The 5,727-nt window shown below is 43.6% G+C and overlaps 1 pseudogene; it reads left to right on the top strand.

The window, feature by feature from the left end:
- The first annotated feature begins 678 nt into the window (after positions 1-678).
- Positions 679-1,570, top strand: LOC116565669 (annotated as a pseudogene).
- Positions 1,571-5,727: the final 4,157 nt, after the last annotated feature.

Raw genomic sequence — 5,727 nt, 5'->3', positions numbered from 1 at the left:
ACCAGAATGACTGGAGGGAGAAGCTAACTGACGTGCATGACAGGGATCGTCTTATCCATCTGATTATTGCAAAACTCTGCAGTGCTTGACCTCTGGTGAGCAATCACAGGGATTAAGAAGCTCACTCTGTGCCCATTCAATCTACATGTCTCTCCCCCAGATTTCTTTGCCCTAGTCTTCCAGTCTCATTCTTTCTCTGAAAAGTGGGCCAGTACATTAGCCACTATGCCAACATTAGCACTGATCCACACCTCAGGCCATTTCTTCTCCCATGCAAAGTGGATAACTCAATGCACCACCTGAAGTTTTGTCCTTTGGGAAAATTTCCCTTCACTACACTTTCTTGGCCATCTGTAAGTGAGGCCAAAATCCAATGACCATCTGCATCTGCTGGTGCCTGCATGTCATAAAGGCCCATTTATAATCAGACATGCAGCTTTTCCTCCTCTGTTAACTGTTCATAAAGAATGCCCAGTTGGACTGAGCTGATTGCCTCCTGTTATTTTGGAGGTGACTCACTTCATCCCAGCTTCTTGATACTTTCACTTCTGGAGGTCATATTTCTCTCAGATCTTCCAGAAAAAAAAAAGACTTAAACCCTTGGCCTTTTTTTTTTTCTTTCTTTCTTTCTTTCTTTCTTTTTTTTTTTTTACAGTCAAGTTCTTAAATTTTTCCCCTTCTTTCCCAATAATAACATGAGTGTGGATCCAGCTTGTCCCCAAAGCCTGCCTTGCTCTGAAGCAGCCAACTGTAAAGACTCTTCACCAACACCTGTGACTTGTGGGCCTGAAGAAGACTATCCATCCTTGCAAATGTCTTCTGCTGAAATGCTTCACACAAGACTGGACAGACCTGATTCTTCCAGCAGTCCCAAAGGCAAACAACACACTTCTGTAGTGAAGAGCACCACAAAAAGGGAAGACAAGGTCCTAGTCAAGAAATGGAAGACCAGAACTGTATTCTCTTCCACCACCCAGCTGTGTGTACAATACTCAGTGATAGATTTCAGAGACAGAAATAGCTCAGCCTCCAGCAGATGCAAGAACTTTCCAATATCCTGAACTTTAGCTATAAACAGGTTAAGACTTGATTCCAGACAATAAAATCTAAGAGGTGTCAGGAAAGCAACCGGCCAAAGGGTAGCAATGGTGTGACTCAGAAGGTCTCAGCACCTACCTACCTCTGCTCTTCCTACTGATGCCTGGTGAACACGACTGCGAACCTTCCAGTGTGGAACAATCAGATCTGGAGCAATTCAACATGGAGCAACCAGACCCGGAACCTCCAGTCCTAAAGCAACCACTCCTGGAACACTGAGACCTCGTGCACCCAGTCCTGGGACAACCAGGACTGGAGCAATCCCTTCAATAACTGTGGAGAGGAATCTCTGCAGTCCTGTGGAGAGGAATTTCCAGCAAAATTCTCTCCTGCCAGTGACTTGGTGGCTGCCTTAGAAACTACTGGGGAAAACCATAATGTAATACAGCAGACCACCAGGTATTTTAGTGCTACAAAAACCATGGATTTATTCCTAAACTACTCCACAAACATGCAACCTGAAGATGGGTGAAGTCAAGTGAAATTGATATTACTCAATGTCAGTTAGGCCACTGGCTGAATCCTTCCTCTCCCCTCCTCCCCTCGCCCATAGGATTTTTCTGGTTTGGAAACCATGTGATTTGGTTTCCACTATGCCTATCTAGTCAATTTGGTCAAGGGTAGGGTATGGTTGTAGCCTAATCAGAGGGGTTTATTTCTTTTTTCTTATTGGATCTTCCTGTAGAAAAGATGCTTTAATAAACTTTACTGCTAAGGGCAAAGGATAGAAGCTGTCTCTAGCTATAGAGCAGTAGATATACTGGTTTGAATATCTTTAGGATTTAGATTCTAACCTCAAGAATAGAAAATAAAAGTACAAATTGGTGTGATGAAGATATATTCCCATTTTCCGGGATTGGGAGGCTTTGCTTATTTTTTTAAAAACCTCAGTTATTGAGGTGAAGGTTTAAGCTGTAACATTCTTTATTGATTTCCTCAGCCCCTTTTGGCTCTGCATTTTACTCTAGTCCCTAATTTACTGATTATGCTAATATTTCTAGAAAGAGGTCTTGTATTTGCTGCATCATGATGACATCTTACTAGTTTCACTGGTTTCAGTACAAGGAATAAAACAACCATCTTACCTTAAAAAAAAAAAAAAGAATACCCAAGTGGCCTTCAGTACGAGTTGAATGAGAGGCTCAGGTACTATGGGAGTTTGAGTTATCACGCAGTTATCTGTGCCTTCCAGACCTCCTCTGCCTGGCGTTGAGTATCTCATTTTCACTTAAGATTGGAATGCTGCTGCATGTGTCCAATTTTCTGATTCTGTGCATCAAATAACTTCCAGTTCTTGATGGGTAATTTGGGGCACAGGGCTAATTAGTATCCCATAATAAGACATTCATTCAGTCTTTACCAGGACCCAGAAGTAAGCCAGGAGCCGTTTTTCAAACAGAGCACAGTTGTCAGAAGAGAGCATGGCCTTATTCTGAAACGTGAGGGTCTGGGCTGTGATTGCTCTATTGCGTCTTATCAGAGGCTTCACGCAGCCTCTCTGTGTGCCACAGATATCAGATCTTCTAAGTCATAAGGCCCAACTGTCAGGACATTTTGGGTTTTTTACACTTTATTTTATTTTTATTTTTATTTCAGTTTTGAGACAGGGTCTCTCTCTGTCACCCAGGCTGGAGTGCAGTGGTGCAATCTCAGCTCACTGCAACCTCCACCTCCCAGGCTCAGGCCATCCTCCCACCTCAGCCCTCTGCATAGCTGGAACTGCAGGCACATGCCACCACACCCAGCTAGTTTTTTAAATTTTTTGGTAGAGATACGGTTTCGCTGTGTCACCTAGGCTGGTCCCAAACTCCTGAGCTCAAGTGTATGTGCCCACCTTGGCCTCCCAAAGTGCTGGAACTACAGGAGTGATCCATTGCACCTGGCCAGGCAGGGCATTTTGAACCACAGCCTTAACTTGCTGGAGAGTCTTCTCTTTGAACTCCACTCAAAATGGACCCAGTACATGGGTCAGAGCAGCACACTTAAATGTGGTACATGTTGCCTCTAACACCAAAAGAGCATTGTGCCCCTTTCTTCACAGTACAAAGTACAAAGTGAAGCAACTTACTTCCCATTGTAGGGGAGCCATGTGAATATGCCCCAATCCATGGATGTCGATAGAAACATACCTGCTGTGGCAAGTCCCTCGGCAGGTGTATTTTCCATGCTCCAGCATGCCTATGTTTTATTACGGTATCTAGAGTACTAGCTACTTTCCATTCACCAGGTCCAGTTAATATAACCTTATTGATACAGCAGGCCAACGTGATACTCTGTGAGACATCAAGAGGATCAAGTTTCCTTCCTCTGGACTATATTGTGTCAGAAATAGAGCTGACTGAGCCCTGAGATAAAACAGTAAATTTACTACTCTTCTTTCTTCATGAGGGCAAACTACTTCAGATTATCTTTGCTGATGGTAATAAACAAAAGTCTATGATAAATAAATAGTAGAATACCAGTCATGGGTGATGAGAGGCGATGCTAGCTTGCACCAGTGAAGTTGCTACATCCAGACCATCAGCTGCTATGGCATTACCTCCTGAATAGGTTTGCAATAATCTATGGTCATTCTCCAAGTCTTGTGGCTGTTGCACTATACAAACAGATGAGTTAAAGGAGCATGTGGTAGAAATCACCCATTATGTGTTTCGTTTTGTTTTTTTTGTCTTTGATTGGGTCATTCATTAATCTCTGTAATTCCCCCAAGAATATGGTATTGATTTTGGTTCCCTGTCTTAGCTTGGAGGTCAGGGTGGGGACAGTTCCAGGAGCTGCTATTTAACCCATCCTACATAATAGCATCCATTCCATGGGTCAGGGAGCCATGACAGGGGTTCGCTGATTTATTGAGTATACCTGTTACCACTCTGCAGTCTGAGACAAGAGGAATTAGCACAGGGACCTTACTGGACCCACTCTATGATGGACTTAAAACAAGACTCCACCTTTCACCCAACTTCCATACCTGCTTTCTTGACAGGTGGACCATAGCAGTATTTGGGTCCTTGGACCTTAACATCATGTTTTTTAGAATTAAAAAATATATATATTTTGAGAGAGGATTTCACTCTGTTGTCCCAGCTGGAGTGCAGTGGCATGAGCATAGCTAACTGTCAACTGAAACTCCTGGGCTCAGACAGTCCTTTAGCCTCGGCCTACCCAAGTGCTGGAATTACATGCATGATCCACTGTACCCAGCTAACATAACTTTAGAGCCAATATCTAGTAATTCCAGGAGAGTTTGGGTATAAACTTTTTCCATTGTATACTCACCCTGGTAAAGGATTTTAAGTTCCTCTAAGGAAGGTTTGAGGTCTCATTGCAGAGTCCTTCCTTAATAGGCCCTTCCTCCTCCTCCTCAATCTAGGAGCTCCAAAGCCAACATACTATCTTAGATCTGGGAAATGCACAAGAGACCAGGTCAGATTTTTGCCCACCTTTCCTAGAGTTTTTTCTGCTTCTCAGATCAAGCAGTACCTTGGAAATCTATCTATTTCTTGAGCCACCTTCACAGATCCCTACAGGTCAAACCTCTTATTTCTACTCAGGAGTCCTTGTGGCTTATTAGAGTAATGCACTCTCCTTGTCTTGCTGCTGCCTGGCCTCCACCACACTAGGATTCTATTATTGCCATTGAAATCAGGCACCTAACTCCACTGCAGAGTCTCCTACCCTCATTCCAGCCCAGAGAAAACAGCCACAGAGTTTTTCAAGGATTCTGGTGCTCCTTTCCTTTCACTAAAGTATTTCCTAATGTCTTAGGAAAAAAGACCTCCAGACCTCCCTGACATATTGGTGAAATGATAGCAGGTGGCTTAGCAGCTTACACTCAGTCTAGTTAAGCATTTCTTTCTTCCTAAGGCTTTGATCTTCTACCTATACAGTATTCCAAGGACGTTCCAATATATCAACCTCAGTGATTGCATGTCATCATTGATGCCAGACTCAAAGAGGTAAGGTAGGAATGCAGATATTGCTAGAACTCTGCCCAATAGGAGCTGTAACCTTTGGGAAAAGAACAAAGCCACCACCAGTCTGAGGCTGAGGTGAGAGGGCACCAGGAAACTCCCTGTCTTACCATGGAAAGAAGAGGAAAATGGAGCCCAGTTGATTCATTCCATAGAGGGCAGCCTTTTAGCAAACAAAATAAGGCAGAGATGGTAAATAGTGAATTTGAAGGGGGAAAACAAACAATATCCAACATACATGTCAGATGTATAAAGAATTTCCTGGCCGGGCATGGTGGCTCACACCTGTAATCCCAGCACTTTGGGAGGCCAAGGTGGGTGGATCAACTGAGGTTGGGAGTTTGACACCAACCTGACCAACATGGAGAAACCCTGTCTCTACTAAAAATACAAAATTAGCCACGCTTGGTGGTGCATGCTTGTAATCCCAGCTACTCAGGAGGCTGAGGGAGGGGAATCACTTGAACCCGGGAGGTGGAGTTTACAGTGAGCGAAGCCCTCACCATTGCACTCCAACCTGAGCAACAAGAGAAACTCTGTCTCGAAAAAAAGGAAAAAGTAGAATTTCCCTTTTCTACCAGCTGCATTGAATTTTGTTGTATGAATCTATTATGATTGACATGTAACCAGTTCTCTGCTGATGGACACTGAGGTTGTT

The sequence above is a fragment of the Sapajus apella genome, unplaced genomic scaffold (assembly GCF_009761245.1).
Source record: "Sapajus apella isolate SASKATOON/1434 unplaced genomic scaffold, GSC_monkey_1.0 scaffold41, whole genome shotgun sequence".
In the NCBI taxonomy this organism is placed as follows: domain Eukaryota; kingdom Metazoa; phylum Chordata; class Mammalia; order Primates; family Cebidae; genus Sapajus; species Sapajus apella.
The sequence above is the reverse complement of the archived record's forward strand: the minus strand, read 5'-3'. Positions and strand labels throughout refer to the sequence as shown.